The sequence below is a fragment of the Ambystoma mexicanum genome, chromosome 1p (assembly GCF_040938575.1).
Source record: "Ambystoma mexicanum isolate Mex_15411 chromosome 1p, UKY_AmexF1_1, whole genome shotgun sequence".
Lineage (NCBI taxonomy): Eukaryota > Metazoa > Chordata > Amphibia > Caudata > Ambystomatidae > Ambystoma > Ambystoma mexicanum.
The window spans coordinates 154,042,244-154,067,284 of NC_090921.1; the positions used below are offsets into that span (position 1 = coordinate 154,042,244).

Below are 25,041 nucleotides of genomic sequence, written 5' to 3' on the forward strand. Positions count from 1 at the left end.
GCGCGACGAGGCAAGGGAGGGGAACAAAGGGAGGATGGACTACTAGGCCAGATGTAGTTCAGATCGCCCAATTTCCTGGGAATGGGGCAGGGACAGTTCAGTACATGGGAAAGATGATAACAATAAGTAAATAAATAACGGCCAGCATGTGGCAAGTGCATGGGTAGGTGCATGGGTAAGTGCGGGCATCAGGTGTCAAGGGCTGGTAGGGGGACTGTAGGGATACAGAAACAGTCCGCAAGTGCGGGGGTTGCCATGTGGGCAGTGCAGGTGTGTGACGCTGGTGGTGGAGGAACCTTGGCCCAAACTCAGAGAGTGTCCAGCTAGCCAGTGCAGTTCCGGTTACAGCCAGGAGGTCAGCAGAGGAGAGGAGGAGAAAAGGCAGAAGCAAAGAGAAAGGTTTTGAGGGGCTTCCGAAACCAGAGATGTGTCAGAACCAAGTGCCTAACGGGCATGGGGTACTCTTGAACCCGTAGTGAAGAAATTAGTTCTTCCCACCAATGCAATACTCAGTTGTACTTAAGAACAGGCTGAGCGTTTAATTGATTGAAAGAGTAATTGACGATGGCTGGACCCCAAATGGCTGCAAAGAAAACACTGGGTTAGCAACTGGTATATGGATGGTACTAGTAACATAAATGACAATTGGTAACCCACCTGACTATAACCAAGATGACTCCTGGGATAGCAGGTAAGAAATGGCCAGCACTGGAGTCAGATAACAAATCTACAGTAAACACAACACACCACAGGTAAGCCTAGGACTGGAAATAGAATCGGATAGAAAAAACCAGGCACTAGTACCCTTTGCTTACCTATGTGTCCAAAAGCAGAACCTCTTTTGTAGCACCAGCACAGCAAGACGTAAACTAGAAAAGCGAATACTTCCAAAATTCCACAATGAAGAAAGAACTCCACCTGTACCACCGAAACGAGGACGCCTAGGTTTCACAAGTGCTGCAGGCAGTCTCTAGTCCAACACAGTCGAGTTCCAAAGTGCTGCAGGCAGTCTCTAGTCCAGCACAGAAATGAACACCTTATTCCTGCCGGCACGAGTACGCCTAGGAGATGGTATTTCCAGCGCAGTTCCTTGTAGAGGTGGTTAAACAATGTCCATAAAGCAAGGCATTCCGTAAGCAGTCCAGGTCCTCAATCCACGAGCAACAAGAAGAAGTGAAATCATGAGACAAAAGCACAGACAGTTACACAGTCCGGGTCGTAGCAGTTCAAGAAGGCTTAGACAGGAGGGCAAGACAAACGAAGTCCAAAGAACAAGCAAGGGTCAGAAACCAGGAGTTCAGTAGTACATAAGCGCTGCTGTTGAAGTCCGAAGAGAAAACAATCAGAAGCGCTGGGGGAAGGAGGGGGCGTGACTATATTGGCGTTGCTGCGGCGCGGGAGTCACGTGAGCGGAAAGCAGACGGGAACGTGACTGCAGCGGTGTCAAGTGCCAGCATTGCCATGGCAACCCCCAATGCCTTCGAAATAGTCCATTGTGCAATCGCCTGCCCGTATGTGAGATTGTTCGTTTAGTATCACCAGGTGAGCGAGGGGAACGTGCCGGCGATTGCAACCTGACAGTACCCTCCCCCAAAGGTGCCTCCATACCCCGGGAGGCAAGAAAGCGGGACAATAAGGCGGGAGCATGGATGTTGGACTCCGGCTACCAGGTGCGATCCTCAGGACCGTAACCTTTCAAATCCACCAAGAACAAACGCACTCCACCAGAGAGTTTGGTGTCGAGGATTGCACGGACCTCATACTCCTCGACCCCTTTTACTAATAAAGGCGGAGGACGCAGAGGCAGTCTGGTTTGCTCAGTACATGGCTTGACCAAGGAAATATGAAAAACTGGATGTAATTTCCACGTCTGAGGCAACTCCAATTTGACCACAAGAGGACTAAGTATCTCCTTAATAACATAGGGACCTACAAAGCGAGGCAAGAGGCTCCTATGCCCAGGGATAGGGAGATGCTTGGCTGAAAGCCAGACACGCATACCAGGAGCGTAAAGCGGGACCGGCCTGCAATGATGACCCGCATATTTCTTCGCCTGCCCTTGGGCATGAGTCAAATGCTCCGTAATACTGGTACGTAGCGAGGATAAATCCGTGAGACAGGACCGAACTGCCGGACAATCCGAGGATGAGTTAATGTCCAAGGGTAAAGAACGAGGTTGTTGTCCATAGATGGCATAAAAAGGAGAGACCCCAGTGGAGGAATGAACCGAGTTGTTGTAGGCGAACTCTGCCATGGACAGCACTGAGAGCCAGGTCTCCTGATGTTGCAGAATAAGGCATCTCAAGTATTGTTCCATTGTGGCCTTTAGTCGCTCAGTTTGTCCATCCGTCTGGGGGTGGTAGGCAGTGGAATACCTCTCATCGATTCCCATCGATTGAGTAAGATGTCTCCAAAAACAAGAGGTAAATTGCGCACCCCTATCAGATACTATGATGTCAGGGAGGCCAAAGAAGCGGAAAACATTCCGTAAGAACAAATCAGCCAGAATGGGAGCGGAGGGGAGACCCTGACATGGCAAAAATAGAGCTAACTTAGTGAAGCTGTCCACCACTACCCAAATGGTGTCAAAACCTCTAACCAGAGGTAATTCCACTACAAAGTCCATGGTGATCATAGCCCAGGGTCGAGGGGGTATGGGTAGGGGTTGTAGTAGGCGCATGGGTTTGGCTCGGGAGGTCTTACATTGGGCACAAACAGCGCAAGTTGCAACGTACTGTATTATATCTTTAGACATGGAAGGCCACCAGCACCAGCGTTTAAGTAATTCCAAAGTCTTTCTAGGGCCAGGGTGTGCCGCCAACAATGAGTCATGACACCAGGACATGGCGATACATTGTGTATTTGAATCTGGTATGTAAATCTTGCCTTGAACATACGGCAAGGACTGGACCACATCCATGTTATAGTGATCCAGCTCTGGAGGACCCCTGAGTACCCACAGTTGGATGGCAGTTTTTAAGGAGGGTTGCAACGTACAACCGCATATTACCTGGTTGGGTAGAAGTAGAGTACCATCTTGCAACCAGGGTTCGGGTTCTCCATGTAACCGAGCTAAAGCGTCTCCCTTGAAATGCATAATCCCAGGACGGTAAGACAAGACAAAGTTGTACATGGAAAATAACTCATGTCAGCCTGCATGACGTGCTGTGGTGCATTGCAATGATTGAAGAGCTAGAAGGTTCCTATGGTCGGTGTACACTTGAACTGGAGTTTCCGTTCCCAAAAGGTGATGCCTCCAGACCTTAAATGCGTCAAGAACCGCCAGAAGTTCACGTTCTGTAATGGTATAGTTTACCTCATAGGGAGTGAGTTTGCGGGAGTGAAAGGCAACCGGGTGTAAAACCCCGGTCTCCGGACAAGGTTGGGACAAAACTGCCCCTACGGCAACGTCTGATGCATCTGCCTCCACAACAAACGGTTGTTTGACATTAGGGTGTTGTAGCACCGGAGCTGAGGTAAAGGCTTCCTTAAGGACATCAAACGATCTTTGTGCTTCTGGGTTCCATAGGAATGGATGCTTGTTATTTGTTAGTGCCGTGAGAGGAGCCACAATGTTGGAGAAGTGTCTGATAAATCGACGATAAAAGTTTGCAAATCCCAGAAAGGACTGCAAGGCTTTCACCGTAGTAGGTACTGGCCCGTCCAATACTGTCTTGACTTTCGCTTGGCTCATCTGTACACCATAGCTAGTGATGTCATACCCCAAAAACTCCACTTCAGAAGTATGGAAGGTACACTTCTCTAATTTTGCATATAAGTTGTTATCACGCAACCGTTGTAGGACGTCCGTAACATGTTGTACGTGAAGGTCATGAGAAGGGGAATAGATCAAAATATCATCTAAATAGACGATCAAAAAACGGTCAATCATGTCTCGGAAAATGTCATTGACAAAATGTTGGAACGTGGCAGGGGCGTTACAGAGCCCGAATGGCATGACCAAATACTCAAACAGACCATATTTGTTTTTGAAAGCCATTTTCCATTCATCCCCCTCTCGTATTCTCATAAGGTTATATGCCCCCCTCAGGTCCAGTTTACTGAAAATCACTGAGGATCCCAGTTGATCCAAAAGAACAGAAATCAGTGGTAGGGGATACTGGTTCCGCACAGTTATGGCATTGAGTTCCCGATAATCTATACATGGTCTAAGGTCTCCCTCCTTTTTGGGAACAAAAAACAAAGGAGAGGCCGCAGGGGAACGGGAGGGACGGATGAGGCCAGAAGCCAAGGCTTTATCCAAATACTCCTTCAATACTGCATCCTCTTTCACAGTGAGGGAGTATATTTTCCCCGAAGGAATCTTCGCTTCCTCCTTGAGATCTATTGGACAATCATATGGGCGATGGGTTGGGAGTTTTTCTGCCTGCCCCTTATCAAAAACATCCTTAAACACCATATATTGTGGGGGTATGGTAGTATTGAGGACACCACCGACCACTGAAGCAGTTTCCAACAGAGCTTGACATGGGTTATCTGCCACAATGCTTGATGTACTACAATGATCCAGACAATGCGGTGACACAAAAGAAACGGAACCAGTAACCCAGTTAACAATAGGGTTGTGGAGTCTTAGCCAGGGTAGGCCTAAAATGAGTCGAAATTGGGGTGCAGCAATAGCATCAAATGAAATAAGTTTGCTATGGAAACTGTCGACAATCAAGGTCAGAGGCACAGTGGATTTGGTTACAAGCCCGGAAAGAAGCGTAGTGTCATCTACCGCATTGACCACTTTGGGATGTTCTTTGGGTACAAGTGGTATTTGCCAATCCCGGACATACTGGCTATCAATATAATTACCAGTTGCTCCGGAATCCAAAACAGCTTCTGTAGACCAGGGCTGTCTTTCCAGACATGCAATGGTGGCCTTAATCGTGAATGGGACAGAGAAACTGGAGCCCTGAACATTAGTGCTCGGCATAGGGCTCCATCTATGGCCGGGCCTTGGCTTTTCCCGATTTCACTGGTTTCTTGGGACAGGAGCGTAAAAAATCCTCAGACGAACCGCAGTAAAAACATAAGTTGTTTTTCTTTCGGTTCTCTCTTTCTTCTCTGGACAATGGTCCCCTTACCGCCCCTATTGGCATAGGTTCTCCATTCCCAGGGACCGAGCTCGCAAGATTGACTGGAACCGGAGGCAGTGTCCTTTTTTCTCCCTTCCTTTCTGATTTCCGAGCATCGATCTGGAGAACCAGATCCAAAAAATCAGGAAAAGAGGCTGGTAACACAGGTACCTTGGCTATGGTGTCTTTGAGTTATTCCGATAGGCCTTCGTAAAACAAAGCCGCCTTCTTTTCATCCGGCCAGTTAGTCTCAGCCACAAGCTGATTGAATTTAGCGAGGTATGTCAATAAGGGGGTATCACCTTGCTGAAGATTTAGTAGCTCTAAATCGGTGGCTTGAGATTTGTATCTGGTGTCAAAGACCCGTGTAAGTGCCTCTAAAAGGGCGTCGCAATCGAATAACAAATGACTACCCTGTTCCAAAAGGGGATTGGCCCAAACTGCAGCAGTACCACCCAAATTAGACAGGACAGAGGCAGCCTTGGTAGTCGAGTCAGGAAATGATGATGGTCTGCATAAAAAGTGCAGTCTGCATTGGTTTATAAACGTTCTAAAGGCTTTGGGATCGCCCAAGAATCGTTCCGGAGGGGCCAATGGGAACTGTGCTGCCATATAGACAGGTACCGTTTCTGACTGTGGCTGGGCTCCAAACGTACCTGAACCGGATGCCACAGCAACTGGTGGAGGTCCAGTGACACCGGTTCTCAATCCCGCCTGAATGTCATCAATGCGGCGATGAGTAGCGTTGTGAGCTGTCTGCATATCAGCACGCAAATCAGCCACCAACTGAACCAATGTCGCCAAGGGATCACTAGCTGTGTCCATTATAAGGCTTCTGATTCTGTCAGAACCAAGTGCCTAACAGGCATGGGGTACTCTTCAACTCGTAGTGAAGAAATTAGTTCTTCCCACCAATGCAATACTCAGTTGTACTTTAGAACAGGCTGAGCGTTTAATTGGTTGAAAGAGTAATTGACGATGGCTGGACATGCTGGACCCCAAATGGCTGCAAAGAAAACACTGGGTTAGCAATTGGTATATGGACGGTACTAGTAACATAAATGGCAATTGGTAACCCGCCTGACTATAACCAAGATGACTCCTGGGATAGCAGGTAAGAAATGGGCAGCACTGGAGTTAGATAGCGAATCTATAGTAAACACAACACACCACAGGTAAGCCTAGGACTGGAAATAGAATCGGATAGAAAAAACCAGGCACTAGTATCCTTTGCTTACCTATGTGTCCAAAAGCAGAACCTCTTTTGTAGCACCAGCACAGCAAGACGTAAACTAGAAAAGCGAATAGTTAAAAAATTCCACAATGAAGCAAGAACTCCCCCTGTACCGCCGAAACGAGGACGCCTAGGTTTCACAAGTGCTGCAGGCAGTCTCTAGTCCAACACAGTCGAGTTCCAAAGTGCTGCAGGCAGTCTCTAGTCCAGCAAAGAAATAAACACCCTATTCCCACCGGCACGAGTACACCTACGAGATGGTATTTCCAGCGCAGTTCCTTGTAGAGGTGTTTAAACAATGTCCATAAAGCAAGGCATTCCGTAAGCAGTCCAGGTCCTCAATCCACGAGCAACAAGAAGAAGTGAAATCACGAGACAAAAGCACAGCCAGTTACACAATCCGGGTCGTAGCAGTTCAAGAATGTTTAGACAGGAGGGCAAGACAAACGAAGTCCAAAAAACAAGCAAGGGTCAGAAACCAGGAGTTCAGTAGTACATAGGCGCTGCTGTTGAAGTCCGAAGAGAAAACAATCAGAAGCGCCAGGGGAAGGGGGGCGTGACTATATCGGCGTTGCTGCAGCGCGGGGGTCACGTGAGCGGAAAGCAGACGGGAACGTGACTGCAGCCGTGTCAAGTGCCAGCGTCGCCATGGCAACCCCCAATGACTTCGAAATAGTCCATTGTGCAATCGCCTGCCCGTATGTGAGATTGTTCGTTTAGCATCACCAGGTGAGCGAGGGGAACGTGCCGGCGATTACAACCTGACAAGATGATTCTCCTCAAGTTTAAGGGAGGCAGGGAGGCTGTTCCAGAGAGAGGCACCAGCCGGAGAGAGAGATCTACTACCAACTTGTTGCTTGGAGAAGCGATTGACCCTGAGGGAGTTGGAGGCTGATGAGCGAAGAGCTTGATAAGGAAGATATTTAGGAACAGAGAGTTGAAGGTATTAAGGCCCCAGGCCCCAGAAGGCCTTCTGAACAATGCAGAAGGTTTTGAACTTAATCCTCGCGGCCACTGGGAGCCAGTGCAGAGATTTCAGTCCTGGAGAGATACGATCCCTGGGCTCGAGACCAAGGACAAGTCTTGCAATCCTGTTCTGGAGAATTGCAAAGGGTACAGTCCATGAACAGGGAGGGCTTTTTGGCAGTTGGTGTTTCCTCATCCATGGTGTGAAGTAGTCTTTCACTCGATGAAAACAGGTTGAAATTTTGTGTTTTCTGTTCCCAGAAAAACACAAATAGTAGTCCTTAACTAGGAGATCAAAATAGGATACATTTTGAGAAGTAGCTTTGAAAAATCGAAAAGCTCAAAGAGCTGGAGGATTCCCTCTGTCTGTTAGACTGCAGTGAAAAATATGAAGTTGGTTGCCTGGGGCAGAGCTTAAGCCCTGCCACCTCATTGGTTAGGGTCATAAAGGACCAAAGTGAGGTGGAGGGACTACACAAGTGAATGCCTTTTTGGGCATAGTGAGCTATCCCCATTCAATTTTTCTATGGCAATAATGTATATATTTTATTATTGATAATTATTTTAAATCACTGACGACGGGTATATTCAAACATTTGAATCTATGAAAGATCCAATGCTGGAGAAGTCTAAGTTCCAGAGGGGATGGGAATTAACCAAACCAACCACCAGAACCTCAGTTATCACCCAGTTTAATTTCAGCCAGTTTCTAGACATCCAGCACCTGAACTTGTTTAAACACTCCTTAAGTTTGGAAGGAGAATCAGAGACCAGGGCACCGAAGTGCAAAACCAGTTGAGTATCGTCGGCATACATATAAACAAGAAAACCATAGGAGGGGATAAGGTAAACAAGGGGACTTAAATATAGATTCAAAAGAAGGGGCACTAAAGAAGACCGTTGGGCCACCCCGTAGAAGACTGAGGTAGACGCAGAGCTGAAGGGAAATAAAGAGACAGTCTGTTTGCGATCTGAAATGAAAGAGGTGAACGAAGCTAAAGGTGCACCAGACATCCCTGTCATCTCCAAGTGTTCGAGAAGAATTTTGTGGTCCATGGTATCAAATATCACAGAGAGGTCAAGGAGAATCAAAACTCTGATCTCCATGTGGTCCTGCAGTAATGCTAGATCGTTGAGAACAGAAATCATGACCGACCCATGAGCAATTAGCAATGCGTCTCATTTTGATAGATCTGTGAAGATTAGCCATGCGTCATATTAAGATAAATTTGTGAAGATTAGCCAGGCGTCACATTTAGATAGATTTGTGAAGATTAGCCATGTGTCGCATTTAGATAGAAGTGTGAAGATTAGCCACCTAGTCTTTGAGAGTACTTTGAGAGTACCCAATGTACTAACCACCCGGCTCCTGCTCCCCTCCTACATACCCCTCCTACATACCTCCCTTGTAATAATACACGCCCAAGGGCTAGCCAAACCACACACAAACACATCCAACATAACTATCACTGGCATACTACAACAATCCCAGCCATTGGACCTTACCCCTACGGACAAAGCATGCCAGTGTGCACAACCATAACCTTAAATACCAGCAAATTTACACATAAAACACACAAACGCACACCCAACATAACAGACATTCACAAACCTTGCAAAGAAGGCCCATTTCCAACGCTACCTCTTTAGATGCATCCTCCCTTTCCTCACTTTTCCCCAGAAGTTTAATATCTCCAGTGCTCTGGTACTCTCCAGGCTGGACTATTGTAACAGCCTCTTCCTCAATCTACCTTCTCCTTCTCTCCGCCCCTTCCAACTAATCCAGAATAGGGCTGTGAGATTTATCCTTGGTCTCAAGCCCAGGGACCATATCTCTCCAGCCTTAAAATCTCTCCACTGGCTCCAGTCGCTGCAAGGATTTTAAATCCCTCTGCATCATCCATAAGTCTGTCTGGGGCCTGGGTCCAGGCTAACTGCAACGTGCTCTCACCAAATACTCTACTTCCAACTCCCTCCGATCCTCCGGCTCCAACTCTCTGCTTGTCAAGCACTTCTCTAAGCAGAATGTGGGTGGTCGTTCTCTTTCCTCGGCTGGCTCCCACCTCTGGAATAGCCTCCCCCTCTCTCTCCATCTTGAGTCGGATCTCTTCAAGGTCCGCAAGCACCTCAAGACCTTCCTCTTCTCCTCCTCCTTCCCTCTTTCTCTCTCTCTCTCTCTCTCTCTCTCTCTCCCGTGCTAAACCCCCACAGTCGCTGTGTTTGGTGGACTGGGCCCTTATGTGTCCTTCTGGGTCCTGGCCTTCTGTCCAATCGCCCGCAGCATCTGCCCTCCCCATGCATTTGCCTTCGGGCACCAACTGTGCCTGTGATGTTTTACAGGTCTGCACCTATTTTATTGGCTGGCGACTCCTCTTCCACCAAGTTGTCACTACCTGGGACGTACCTGTTGCCTTTGCAACTGGCCCGCATGCATCCCCCCTGTGTGGAACCTTTAGAACTTACCCCTTCCCCTGTCCCTTCTCTCTCTATACACTTGCATGCTCCCAATGTTCACAAGGTCTGATAGGACCGCTATTGTATTTTGCTCATCACTGTTATCCTATACCCTTGTCTTGCTTTCCCTTGTTCCCTTCCCTTTGCCTTCTGGGCACTTTGAAAAACAATTCCTTGATGTATAAGTGCCTGACAAATGCCCAATAAAATAAAATAAATAAAATACAACAAACAACACAGACACTGGGTCTCACCCTCACGGATACAACAAGCCAGCGCACACAATCAACCCATCTGCAACCCAACACACACAGACGCCAGTTTCTCCTGGTTCTGGACCTATCCTATCCCTCTACCCTCACTAATCAACCATATCCTCTTTCTTTCAGAGCCATGTGAGGGTCTGGAGACTGTCCATGAGTGGTAGCGGTGCGTGGTAGAAGTTAACATAACATAATGTTTTCTTTTTTTAAAAACTTTTGTTTATTGGCAGAAAGTTAAGACAGGCACAGCACAGATTACATAGCGATAAGCGAGCAACATAACATCATTCAAAGACAGTACAGCGTGACTATATCCGACATCCCAGGTTGGGGACGGTGGACGGCTTGGAGAGGCGCAAAAAGAAGAAAGGAAGGAGAGTTAACCTTCACATGGTATGTTGGGCTGTGCTGGTGGGGGGGTAGACCTCCATTCCACTTCGTCTCTATTGTTCAGGTAGCTACAGAATTCTGACCACACGTTTTTGGGGCGTGATGACATTGGTAGGGATCCGATGTATTCTTCTTCGCACCTTTGTACCCAGGTAAGGGCTTTCAGCCACATCATGAAGGTGGGGGCGTTAGGGCGCTTCCAGCATTGCAATATACATCTTTTGGCAACGATGGCACTTACATTTAAGAGTTTTGACATTTTCCTTGCATTCTCCCCAACCCAGATACCAAACAACAGGGCTAGTGGGTCCAGATCCACCGGGGAACCAATTATTTCGGAGAGCGCCACGGCCACCCAGAACGTGTTTAGCGCAGCGCAGGACCAGAACATGTGTATGTGACCTGCTTCGCTGGATTTGCATTTAGGGCATGTGTGAGTCGGGGTGTGTGTAAATTTCGCTACTCTGTATGGTGTGTAATTGAGCCTATTGAGGAGTTTGAATTGTATGCAGCGGAATCTGGTGCTAAGGGAGACTTTGCGCGTGTGTGCACACATTTTGCTCCACATTTCATCAGTTATTTCCGTGTCAAGCTCCCTAGCCCATGCTTCACGTGGTTTGAGAGACGTGTCCACTGTTTTCTCCAGCTGCATTTTGTTCAAAGTGGACATTATGCCCCTGCCGCCTGCGCAGTTTGCTATAAATTGGAGTTCAGGTGAGTCTGGGGGTTCGTCTGGGTATGAGGGCCACATAGCTCGTACCGCTCCTCTAAGCCTATAGTACTGTAGCACCTCGAGCAGAGAATTGGAGTGTTCTGGTCGCCATGTTTGAGTGGTAACGAACGTACCATCGGGGAAGAGGTCAGTTAGGGCTCGATAGCCCAGATTTTCCCAGTGTCGCGTGTGGGGGGAAGTCCGGGAAATTGCCATATGGGAAGCCACTTATAGTATGTGCGTTGCTCTTGCTCAGGGCACAGGATGCTATTCCAAGCCCTGATCGTGGTGGCCACCGGGTCGGCCTGGGCGTCTGTTTGGAAAGTGCGGTGCAGTAATAAGGTCATGATGTTGGTCCCACCCCCCACCAGTTTCTCAAGTTTTACATGCAGGGTCGGATTCTGGAACGTGTACCAATGGGTGGCGTGTTGGGCCTGTGCCTCGTTCCAGTACAGTTGGAAGTCTGGGGCTGTGAACCCCCCTTTATCATAGGGTAAAGTCATGTGTTGCCACTTCTTGCGGACCAAACCAGAGTGCCAGAGAAATTGGGCGCACTCCGAGTGGAGCCTCTTAAAGTATTGCTTCCCGGGCCAGACTGGTACGTTAGCGAAGATGTAAAGGAGCTTGGGGACCACTATCATCTTTATTAGGGAGAGTCTGCACGCAAGGGATAGTGGTAGATTGCGCCATTTGGAGAATTTGGACACGACGAGCTGTGCTATAGCCTCGTAGTTGTCTGCTAGTAAGGAAGATTTGGTTAGCGACACTTGCACCCCGAGATACCTGATACCACCCGGAGACCAGTGTAGGGGGTATTCAAATGCCGGTTGTTGAGTTGCTATAGTAAGGGGGAAGATTTCTGATTTTGAATAGTTGATGGTGAAACCAGAGTACGTGCCTATTTTGGTAATGTCGCGGATGATCGGGTCTAGATATGTGGAGGGGTTTCTGACGTACAAGAGTACGTCATACGCGTAAAGTGAGACGATTTTCGGCGTGTCCTGTAGCCGAATGCCTTTATTGATGTGACGCCCTCTTACATGATCAGCCATGGGTTCGATAGCAAGCGCAAAAAGGATGGGGGAGAATGGACATCCCTGACGAGTACCACAGTGTAGCGGGAAAGCAGAGGAGGGAACAGAGTTTACAAGCACCCTGCAAGTGGACCAGTGTATAGCAGTTTTATATAGGAGATCATATTTGGCCCTACCCCCATTTTCTCCAGCACGGCCCATAGGTATTGCCATGAGACCATATCAAAAGCTTTTTGGGCATCTAGTGTTACCGCCACTGCATCGGCGTTCGGATCAATTCTGGACATTACGTTAAATAGGAGGCGGATGTTAAGTGCCGTGGATCGACCGGGAACAAATCTACTTTGGTCAGCATGGACCATATGGGGCATGAATGGGAGAAACCTGTTTGCGATTATCTTGGCAAAGATTTTCATGTCAGTATTAATAAGGGATAGGGGCCTGTAGGACCCGCAATCGTCTGGGGGTTTCCCAGATTTGGGGAGGACTGTTATTAAGGCTTCTCTTAAGGAGGGGGGGGCGGATATTTAATCGAAGTGATTCGGCCAAGACCCCGTGTAAAGCAGGTACTAGTATGGCCACGTGCTCCTGATAGAACTCAGAGGTGAGCCCATATGGGCCAGGAGCCTTGTTTTTGGGAAGGTCTGAAATCACCTGGACTATCTCATCCAAGGTGAACGGAGTGTCAAGTCGTTCCCTGGTGTCCTGGGAGATAAGGGTCATAGGAATGCTTTCCAGCAGGTCATCCAAGTCCTGGGCTGAGTGTTCAGGCTGGGAACCATATAGATTGGCATAGAATCTGGCAAATGTGTCTAGAATGGATTGGTCCGACCAGTGCCTTAACCCTTTTTCGTCTATAATGCTATCAATTCGGGTCTTACCACCCTCCGCACGCACCAGCCTGGCCAGGGTTCTACCCGGTCTGTCTCCCTCCCCATATTTACGGGCAGCAACTGGGCGAGCATAATATCGCACCTCACTCAGGGCATGCGACTCAAACTGTTCCAGTACTGTTCTGATTTTAGCTAGGGTTACTGGGGTCGGTGTGGAGAGGTACTCCTGTTCTAGGGCTTTAAGCTTGGTTTCAGAGTTGTTTAGGGCTTGCCTTATAGATTTTAGGTCTCCGGCTTCCCTAGAGATGCACACCCCTCTGATGTAAACCTTAAATGCCTCCCATCTGATCCCTTCAGGTGTGTCAGATGCTCTGTTATTTTCAAAGAATGTGGTTATGTCCGCTAGGATCTCAGCTTTAAAGACAATGGGCCTCATTACAACCCAGGCGGTAAGTTCCCTACTTTACCACCATGGTGTAAACTCTGTCTTGAATTCTAGTGTGGCCTCATTTGCAAATTTGCACATGGAGCAAAATCCACATTTACGGAATCCCATGTCTTCTTTTATGAGCTAGGTGCGGATCTCAGGTTCTTGAATATCCGGTAATAGTGAGGGACTTATTAAGGTTTTCAATGTGTTTGCTCTTTTAAATATCATGGTCGGTTTTTCTCCTACAAGTCTGCCAACTAGAATTCAAGGATCGGCATGGGAAATCTGTAAGAATCAAGCAAGCAATCAACTGCAGAACTAAATATGTGGTATACAGTATTTGCTGTGTGTGTACCAAAATATACATAGGCAGCACTAAACGGGAACTTAGAATAAGAATTCGGGAACACCTCAGCAAAATAGGAAGTCAAGATCCTACCCTACCATTGGCGGCCCATTGGCAGAAATCACGCCAAATTGATGATAATAAACAGATTAAATTCGTGGGGTTACAACATGTGACAATGTCGAAAAGAGGTGGAGACAGACTAAGAGCCTTACGCCAAGCAGAAGCTAGGCTCATTTGCCATTTTGATTCAACAGCGACAGGCTTGAACCAGGATACTGAAATGGCATCATTTCTATGAGTGTGGTTTATGTTTCTAACAAATACACGTAATGTAAAGCAGCGAAGAATTGTACATATGGTTAAGAATGCTGAAATGCAATCAATGATGTTATTTTTACATATATTATGTAATTTGCGATTCAATATTTAAAGGTGCGTTACCGATAACATGACTAGAGGGCCACGAAGGTGTATGATCCGACAACACAATACTACTGATTAGATAATTGTGATATGTATACATTTTAATAGTGAATTTTGGTATCTGTTTTTGAATACTCACACAGGTTTAATTTCTAATACATGTACTTACTAGTAATATGGTAAGAAGTAAGTGCATAATGTTGGGAAAAAGGTAATAGGCAAACGTGCCTCTATTAAGAGCAGTTGGAAGATAGCAAGTCCAATATGGCGCATATGTTTTCAAATAAGAGCATAGAGATTTCCAAATGACGACAAGAGTGTCATGTTGTCATGGAAATCGCGTTAAAAGGGAATTCCAAAATGGCGCCAGTGTCCGTAGGAACTCCAACGCGGGTGATTTGAGAGGCAGCAGGTAATAGAGATCCCAAGTTACTATGATTGCGGCATGTGCAGAAAAGACACGCCTGAATCAATGAGTTAGGGAAATTTAAATTGAATTTAATGATTCGTTCGTGTTAACATTGAACTGATATTTGGCTTTATTTACAATAATGGTGTGGAAAGACTACAGGTGTAACAACTAATCTAGTGGTAATTGTACCGTTATTTAAGGAATCATGAGAGGGTGGTGAGTTTATTTGGATATGTGTCATACAGATGAGTGGCCGTAGTCATGATGTTGGGGATATACGCAATTAAAACAATTAAGAATTATATCAGGATAAGGTTTGTCTACAGTGAATTAAGTAAACACAATTGTATGTCATTAACAGAATAGGAGCCTGGGATTGAACCCAATTATAACAAGGCACAACAGCACGACTCAATGAACATATTTTTTAGTTTGAGTGAACATAAGTTCATTAATACAACAGAGCTAATTCATAATTATGACTTGAATGGACATGGAGTTACTTTAGCTAATAATGTTGTATTTTCTTTCTTTCTCTCTCCTTTATTGCTTTCATTTATTTTATTTTATTTTATTTGAAACTCAATTTAATGTTTTGAAATCATATAAATCTTGGTGTTTTTGTGTAATTCCGTTGGTTATTGTTGAAATTTAATTACTTTGTTGATGATATATGATGGATTGATCACTTGGCTATACTGTTATCCCGGTGTAACCCTCCTCCGCTCTTTTTTGTGTGCTTTTTACATTGTATCTGTACAAATATGATTATTGCTTTTCAACCCATGCAACCTCCCCATCACCCATCCCTAATTTATGTTTTTGAATTGAAACAATTGATAATATATGTTTTCGTTCGGGGGGGGTAGACAAATTTATTGCACATTAATAGCCCAGTTTTGAAAAAGGCTTTATTTAGCTGAAACACGTGTCAACACAAAGGGCATTCTTATAACATAAAGGGCATACCTATTTTTGTATAACTCAACTTTAGATGACCAGAATGGCATGCTTATTTTGTTTAATGTAACTTTGGATTGAATAAAACATAAAGTATGTGATAACAGATTGGCGCAGACTCACGGAGTTATTCCTTCACGCAAGTTATAATTTCACGGTATAGGCTGAATACCGATAACTCTGAGGAATTGCGACACCATTTAAGAAGAGTGACATTCAGAGTATATGTAATACGCACATGACTCAAGGGATATAATAGGAGTCGCCCACAAGACCAACTGAAGACAGTAGAAGCCAATTTCTTACTGAGTATTGGGTATAGTATCTGTTGAGGCCCCAGGCCTGTGCTACGTTTGATGCTAAGTGTTTCAGAGCGTGTGTCTCCTGCAATAGGAGGACCTTAACCCGGTGTCTTTGTGCATAAGCCGCGATCCTACAAGACTTCGTGAGATTCGTCAGCCCCCGAACATTCCATGTCATCATTTTAATCGCCATATAGATAACTCACGGGACATCCCTAGCAAAGGATCTGTCTCTGACAAACGCCATGTGTGCTGCAGTGGCATAAGAGTGCCTCCCTTCAGAGCCGGTCCAAACTTTCCCGCCATTTTGTATATAACATAGCCCAACTTCTTCACCCCCCTCCCTCACCGCCCTGCACAAACTAGCAGTGTGTAGATACCCACCCTTGAAGTAAACAACTGCGTGCCATCCCCAACTCGGCAGCGCCTGAGAAAGTTTAGCCCCAACCGGGGCTAAAACACAAACATTTAGACTGAGAGGGTATTGCAACTGCAGTGGTGGCTGCCGCTGCCGTTCTGCCCACATGTATTAATACAAGTTTCGGAAATGCAACATAAATCTGAAGATCGGCTGATGAAAGTAAGGTTGCGAAGCGAAGATATGCATAATCTAGGGTATCAAGGACATAGCCAGAACTGCCTTGAGCCAGTACATGACGGCATAGCTTGGCATACAGTGTACAGGCCCCATGTGTGGCATTGTTACCAGGCGAGCTAGAGGCACGCACCCCCCCAAAGAGCAGCGTTTCCAATATGTTAGTGTAGGGCCACGAGAGGCTCGCAGTGGGACAATGAGGGGGGACCTTTAGCCACACGGGGGAGTCAATGGCCAGTTCACCACAGCTAATGGGGATTCACGAGAGGAGTCCATGCGTCAGGCATTAGTCGTCATCCATCGGTTCCTGCGGGGGGTCCACCAGTGGGATCTGCGCTTCAATGAACATAACCGCCTCATGCGGAACCGTAAAAAAGTTTGTTGCGGTGGGTGAATTTTAGACGCGCAGGAAAAAGCAATGCGTATTCGATTTTCCTGTCCCGCAACATCTTTTTCACTCCCCCCGAATTGGCATCTCTCCATCTGCACACCCACCGAAAAATCCGGGAAATCCTGATGATGTTTGAGTCGAACCTTAGTTCTCCTTTCACTCTGGCCAAGTGGAGTATGTGGTCCCTGTCCTTATAACTCAGCAGTTTAGCGATTATAGGTCTGGGAAATTCTCCTGGTTTAGGCCGGGGTGCCAGGGAGCGATGTGCTCTTTCTACTGTGAAGAATGGTGAGAGCTTGGGGTTGTCAAGGAGGTCTTTTATGAGATGTTCGACCGCCGGCTCCATGCAGCCCTTCAGTGCAGCTTCGGGACCTCGATTCAAGGTCGTCGCACTTAGTTTTGACCTGTTTCATGTCTCGGATGAGCTCCGTGACTGTGTTTTGTAGGGCATGAACGCAGTATTCATTAGTACCTATTCTTTGCTCCGCCTCGGTGATCCTGGCCCCATGCTGGTCAATTTTCGCTTTCAGGGAGGCTACATTCGCATTGATGTCGTCCAAATTTTCATGGAAGGCTGTGAAGTTTTTCGCCATAGATTCCATCATCACAGATAGGTCCGGTTGGCTGGTGGACCGGCAGGGCCCCATCATCCTCATGTGTCGCAGGAGAGGACGCCTGGTCAGTACCAGGCGCCGCCCTGGCGAGCCTGTCATAGCGCCTACTTTAGTGAGAGCCCGCACCTTGCTGGGCATCGCTGTGGCTGGAACAGCGATTGATTCGCCAGGGCTAATGATGGCCAGAGAGTGGGTCTCCGAGGCCGGACAAAGGCGCAGCCCATAGGTAGCTCCAGCTCAGTAGGATTAGTATTGACCAGGCAGAGCGGGGGAGGTCTGCATGCAGCGCATCAGCGATGGCGGGGACGCCGCAGGAGAAGAGGAGCCAGGGGGGCGCAGGACGTTGGGTTCAGTGAGCCCTGTGCAATCAAAAGTCTCTTCAGTCTCTTCGAGGTATGCTTGGGTGTACAGGACAATGAGGCGTTAGGGAGACAGGAGTGGGGCCATACATCCGCTGGTGTGCACTTTACTAGAGTGGGGAGCAGTTTCAAATCAGGCGGAGCACGGCACATGGATATTCAGAGCCTCATGGGACGAGGCCAGGCTGGATGCTATTCTTTCCCGAAGTTTAGATCACTACACCCACCTTGCAGCCTCCAGGGCGGCTGGGCCTGTATGTTTACCGAGGAGGCCGCGCTCCGGGGCCAATGAAGGGCGGGGGCCGCAGCCGGCCGGAGGCAGGTGTCGCGATCGGCAGACCGCAGAGCCACGCGGCGGCCCAGCGGCTCCCAGCCCAGGGGCCGCGTTGGCAGGGTCTCAGTGGGGGCTGGGGGTCCGCTTCAGCAGAGGGCCACCAGGGTAGGCGGGAGGGCAGCGCCGCATCCAGTGACCACCACCGGCAGGAGCAGTAGCTGTTACTGGGGGGAAGAGCCACTCTGCATGCAGCGTCTCAGAAGCAGCGCGTAGTGCAGCGTGAGCGGTCCCGCTTCAACGATCAGAGGGGGCCGCTTCTATGCGTAGGCGCAGGTGGCTCCCCACCAGCCCACCGCGGCCGACCGGTGGCGAAGGGTTCCGCCTCACAGGGCCCGGCAGGGGAGCAAATCGTTTCCGGCAAGGAGCCGCCACAGGGAGCCCACAGCCGGTGGCGCTCGAGGATCGGGTAAGGCGGCGCCACCCGGCGCGAGCAGCCACGGCAGGGAGGCCGCGCGGCGATGTGGGCCCAGTCGTTGGCAATGCCGGTTCCAAGCAGCGAAACCCCTTCAAACTTCGACCACACCAGGGAAAGAGTGTTCGAACAAGAATCGTGGTAGTATTGGTGCAATATCCTGAGGATGAGCGCCGATATTCAGCAGATACTGGTGGGCAGGAGCGGAGCTCTCAGGCTAGGCAGCCATTTTCCTCGGCTGCTCAACAGCCCCCCTATAACATAATGTTTTCGGCTTCCGTGAATAAGCCATGAGGAGTCTGAGAGCGAAGTAACAGGCGGGGGAGGCAAGGACAGATTAATGAATGCCTAAGTAACACCCCTTATTGGCGAAATATAAGGAGGCAAAAAGGGTGCAATTTCCCATTCATAAGAAGTCAAATTGGGGAAACATGTAGCCCACATTGCCAACAGCCAAAAGGCTATCTAGAAGAAGCAAGGATGCACAAATTTAACAATTCTCCATTTATGAGACATTAACTTGGGGAAAATGGTAACCTATATTGCAACTAAAGAAACCAAATGTAGTGGTAGGTGGTTTTTTGCTGGCAGGAGAGCAAACCAGGAAAGGAACCTTTTAGATTTAGGGCCTCATCACGAGTTGGGCGGTAACCCTTAAATCCGGAGGTAACGGTATTAGCGCCGGCAACCATTCTCGCTATTACAGAGCCATCACGAGTCTGGCGTAGGTGCTATTAGCGGCAGAAAACCAGCGGAAAATCTGCCGAAAATACCCCTAGACAAATGCTGGAGGTAAAAGAACACAGGAGACAGAAAAAAGTTCCCAGGTGAAACCAATGCAAATCAGAGGACTACAAAGGACCCACCCATGCACAACACTCTCTCCCCAACACCAGAACACCAGCAGGAGCAGGGAGGAGACAGCAAAAAGTGCCCAGGTGAAACCAGTGCAAATCAGAGGCCCACAAAGGACCCACCCATGCACACCGCACCCTCCCCAACACCAGAACACCAGCAGGAGCAGGGAGGAGACAGAAAAAAGTGCCCAGGTGAAACCAATGCAAATCAGAGGCCTACAAAGGACCCACCCATGCACACCACACACTTCCAAACACCATGCTGCCATTTGGAGCCGGGAGCCTTGATGTGGACATCTACCTTCGGCGCCTGGAGCTACAGAGGCCAGCCAAACATGCCGGGGCCCTGGGAGCACAGGATGAGAAGAAGGAGGAGGAGAGCAGCACCAGCAAGGCAGCCAGCCATCCCCGGGGTCAGGCCAACACCCTGGGCCCTGACTGATGGGCAGTTGGTGACCGAGTATAGGCTGGACAAGGCAACCAACACCCAGTTGCTGGACACAATCCATGCTGACATAGGCAGCCATATTGCCATCAGCACTGCAGTGCCCCTGCTCGTGAAGCTTGTGTCTGTGCTACAATAACTCGGGACTGGCAGCTACCAACACACCGTTGCCATGATGCATGGCATGACCCACTCCACCTTCAGTGCCGTGCTGGGACAGGTTCTGGATGCACTGCTGCTCCATGTGAATGAGCACATTGCATTGCCTGCCACACAAGCACAGGTGAACCAGCTGAAAGGCCAATTCCATGCCATTTCCCAAGTTCCAAACGTCATAGCAGCCCTAGACTGCACACATGTAGCACTAGTACCACCTCGGGCACATGAGGCAGTCTACATAAACTGTAAGAATTTCCATTCCATGAATGTGCAGATGACATGTAGCCCGGAACTAACCTTCATCCACTGCTGCGCCCGCTATCCAGGATCCACCCACGACTCCATGGTCCTGCGCAATAGTACCATGCCAGCGTATATGGAAAGGCACTGAGGCCAAAACACATGGATGCTGGGTGAGTACAAAGATAGTCCAAAATGCATGTTAAATAACATCTGATGGGGGTGGACATACACAGTGAAACCCCTGCATGCCAGCCGGAGACATAGGCAGCACCAGCACTGCAACATTCCCATGCATGTACCTCGCACAAGAACTCTTGGACATGTGCAATACAGCAGAACACACCCAGTCTGAATGGCAAAGACATGTGGGAGCACAGTCATATATGGAAGCCCAACTACCACAAACCCTCCTGTGAGTGTCGCAATGTTGCTTCTCACCCTGACACAGCAGAGACATCCCACCCTGGCAGCCGCCACTCATACCAATGGTGCCCAAAAGTAGGCACATCCACAAAAGCACTACACACAAGTAGTTTGATTCACAACAATGTACATCCCTTAAACACTGACCCCTGATTGGCCAATGTTAAGATGGATTTCTGAACTCTGTCCTGGAGGGGCAGAGGTTCAGAAGGCCAGCCTAGTTTCTTGGAACAGGGTAACCTCTGGACAAGCCAGACCAATCAGGGTAGCGATGGCGGCGGTCAAGACTAGGTCTCAAGAGGGGTGAGGGTGACTGAAATCCCGCAATGAGCACACAAAGCAAGGACACTTACAAATTACTCCAAGCAGGTGTTATATAAAAAATATAGACACATTTATTACAAGGCCTTTGTAACATTGACCACAGTAAAGAATCACAGTAAAACTCAAGTAAACCAACACATCACAATCAAATACAATATATATACAATTACTGAAGGGTCTAAAGAGTCCGAAGCACGAAATATGCAGACCACCTAGATGGGGAGGAAAACAGGCAGTGCAAGGAATCGTTAGACCCAGTTCACCTTCGGAGGCCACCTAACTAGAAGGAAGTCCGAGCCCTACGAAGAGTGGAGCCTTGTGCTCAGAAGTACCTGCACACGCTGGTGCCAACGGGCCAAGGGGAGTCTCTTCAAAGAAATCAGGCAGTTCAGAGCGGTGAACAAATGAGGACGAACAGATCTCCGCTACACAAGCGCGGCCTCCACTTGTGGGCAGAAGCAGAGCGCGAGTGCGAAAAAGGCGTGCTGTTTAACACAGTGAGGAAAAGCTACAGGCTACTGCAGGAGGGCGACCGGTTCCTAGCGTTGCTACTCACCGGTCCCCGATGCAGGCAGACCCAGGCTTCTCCGCATCAGTTTCAGTGCTGGCAGGTTCAGATACGAGCAGGGGACGTCTCGGCGTCGTGTAGATTCCACGGCAGCAGAAGTTAGAGTTGAGGATGTCCCAAACGCAGTGAACCCGCACAGATTGTTACCACAGCAGGGCAACAAAGCGGCTGTGTGTATTTCAGCCCAATGTACACTTCTCACTTCAGACCAGGGAATGCCAAGTGTACGAATCGTGTGAGAGTGTCAAGGACTCGGAATACTGCAGCAACCTTTAATTTTTTTTTTTTTAAACTTTATTTTTAAATTTTACATACCCTTGAAATACAATCGCGCCAACAAGGTGCACGATCAAAACTTGAGGAAAAGGAAACGGGGAGGTGTAAAAGGTGGAGGGTTGGGAGAAAAGGAAGGGAAGAAAGAAAGGAAAAAAACTTCATAACATTACCCATTAACTGTTCCCCCCCCCGAAGCTGCCCCTTGCCCTCCCGCCCCGTATGAGCTTAGAGCCCAATTTAATTCTTCATCAGTGTCCGAAATTTAAAGTTCAGAGGGATGTGGAGGATCTCAGTTCCATAGTCTCCTTTCAGGTGCCAGACGAATCAGAGCCTACAGATTCATTACTGTTTAACAGATATGCGATATACGGTCCCCAGATGTCTGGGGGGCGTGCATGCAATGGTATGGTTCTTATAAATTCGCTTTCCACATTCTGGCAGTATGTTATGTCTCTTTTCCAGTCATCAAGTTTGGGTAGTGGGCCTCTGCCCCAAGACATGGCGATCCTCCTCCGGGCCAGCACCAGAAGAAGGGCTGCTAATTTACGTGATGCAGCTTGAAGGTATTTAGTGAGACCCAGGAGTGGCCCCAGTAGAAGCGGGGTCACCTGTTCGCCTATGATGTCAGCAGTTATTTGTAAGACTGAGTTCCAGAAACGTCATATTCCGGGGCAGTCCCAGGCCAAGTGGAGGAAGTCCGCACGAGCCGCTGCGCATCTTTCGCATTGGGGCGACGTGTCTGGATGACGTTTGTGCTTCTTGACTGGGGTATAGTATATTTGGTGTACAAAGTTAAAATGTATTAATTTGTAACGAGTATTCAGTGCAACCTTTTGGGTTTGGTTTAGGATATAGGACCAATCTTCTGTGGATATCATCTCCTGCATGGCAGTTTCTCAATTTTGCTGGGTTTTAGTGTTGGGTTTCCCAATATCGGCCACCATGGATTTATATAACAGTGAGACCAATCTCCCTTCCCCCTGCGCTTGAATTGTGTTATGTAGTAACTCCCAGGTGGGGGGTTGTTTAGGAAATGAGGGAAATAACTTGTGTAAGGTATGGCGTAATCTAAAATAAAGGAAAACATCTAGGGAAGTATTACCCCCCCTATCTTTGGCCATTTGTGGGGTTAGAAAGGTGCCCTCAGGGAACAGGTCTCCGAGTGAGTGGACATTGACCTTGTCAGCCCATATTAGAAACACTTTATCGTTTGTGAGGGGAATGCCGGAAATAAATCTGATTGGAAGTAGAGGGGAGAATATCACGTCTACTCCGTAATTGGTCGCCATCTTTTTCCAGATTGCGTATGTAGACAGGACTGTGTTAAGTGTGTTATACGGGACTGGGATTTGGCTTATAATGACAGCGCTTAGCAGGTCGGGTGAGGCCAGGGCTCGTTCCACTTGCACGTGTGGGCGAACGAAATGCTCTGCGTACCAATAGCTCAGGAAGTGAGCCTGGGCCGCCCAATAGTATTTTTCTATACCTGGGAGCGCCAGACCCCGCTTGGATGTTGGCAACACCAGAGTGCTATACGCGACAAGAGCCGGTTTACCCGCCCATATGAGCTCTAGAACTGCAGTCCTGATTTTTTGGAGAAAGGATTTGGGAAGGAGTAGTGGGATGTTTATAAATAAATACAGAAGTTTAGGAAGATTGACCATCTTGATCAAGGATACTCTGCCCCATATCGTTAACGGTAATGATTTCCACCTATGGATACGTTCTTGCATTGAGTTTAGCGTGGTGACATAATTATCTTTGTAAATCTCATGATGGTTACGTGACATGTAAATGCCCAGATAGCGCACCTTTGAGTGCTCCCATTTAAAGCCGTGATCGTCAATAAATTCAATTGTATTGGGGGTCAAGGGAAACACTACCGATTTGGAATGATTCATTTTTAGCCCAGACATTTGGCCGAATCTTATCAATGAGCGCATTACAGGGTTAAGATTCTCTTGGGGGTCACTGACAAACAATATGACGTCATCAGCGTAAAGAGAAACAATCAATCTGTGAGGACCTAGTTTAAGCCCTTGGTGCAGTTGGTTTTCTCATAATCTTGAAGCCAAAGGCTCCATGATAAGGGCGAATATCAGTGCTGAAAGCGGGCAGCCTTGTCTTGTTCCACGCTCTAGTGATATGCTCGTGGATCTAGTGTTACCCAGAGTGACATATGACGGCGGGTCGTTATATAACAGAGACACTAACTTGATAAAGAAATTACCAAAGCCCATCTGTCTAAGCGCTACCATCATGAATGGCCATTCAACAGAGTCGAACGCCTTCTCGGCGTCAAGAAGTACCGCAATCGCCTGTTGTGTTGGATCTATGGCTTCGATGACTCCGAACAGTCTTCTGATGCCGTATGTGGTTCTGCGTCCTGTGATGAATCCCGCTTGGTCTCCAATCACCAGGGCCGGCATGAGAGGGAGTAGCCGTGTTGCAAGTATTTTGGCAAGAATTTTGTTGTCCAGGTTGATTAAGGAGATCGGCCTGTAAGATGCTTATTCATCTGCGGGTTTGTCGGCTTTATGTAGTACCATAACATTGGCTTCGCGCAGTGTGGGGGGAAGGCTTCCGTGCTCAACTGCTTCTTCGTAGACGCGGAGCAGGAGTGGGGCGAGGATGGATGCGTAGGCTTTGTAAAACTCTCAAATGAGCCCGTCTGGTCCTGGCGCTTTGAGTTTGGAAGGGATTTTATTGCCTCCAGAATTTCTTCCTCTGTTATCGGAGCGTTTAGTGGTTCTCGCAGGTCTGCCTCCGCCCAGTATAGCTCAGTGTCGTTAAGATACTCCTGTATAGAGTTCGGATCTGAGTTACCTTTGGAACTGTACAGGTTCTGATAGAAGGGAATAGTTTCTTACCTGTAACTCCATTTCTCCAGCATTGGTATCTTTCATGGATTCACATGCTTAGAATATTCCCCGTCGTCAGGCTGGGAATCCTCGGTAAGTTATATAGACCTTTTCCATAGGAAAATTTCCGACACTTTTGTGTCCTATCTATGTCATTTTGGGCCGCGTACGGCAGCGCCTCTAGGACGTAGAGGTATAAATAGCCCCGCCCCCGCGGCTCCCTCAGATTTCGACCCCCAAAGTAGTATGGGGGGATCTCTGGTTTGCATGCGTAGGGGAGGCTGGCGGGCGCATGTGAATCCATGAAAGATATCAATGCTGGAGAAATGGAGTT

The 25,041-nt window shown here is 48.1% G+C and overlaps 1 protein-coding gene across 4 annotated transcripts in view; it reads right to left on the bottom strand.

The window, feature by feature from the left end:
- LOC138567454 (protein phosphatase inhibitor 2-like) overlaps positions 1–25,041 on the bottom strand; it is a 2,745,435-nt gene that overhangs the window by 813,638 nt on the left and 1,906,756 nt on the right. The window lies entirely within an intron of this gene.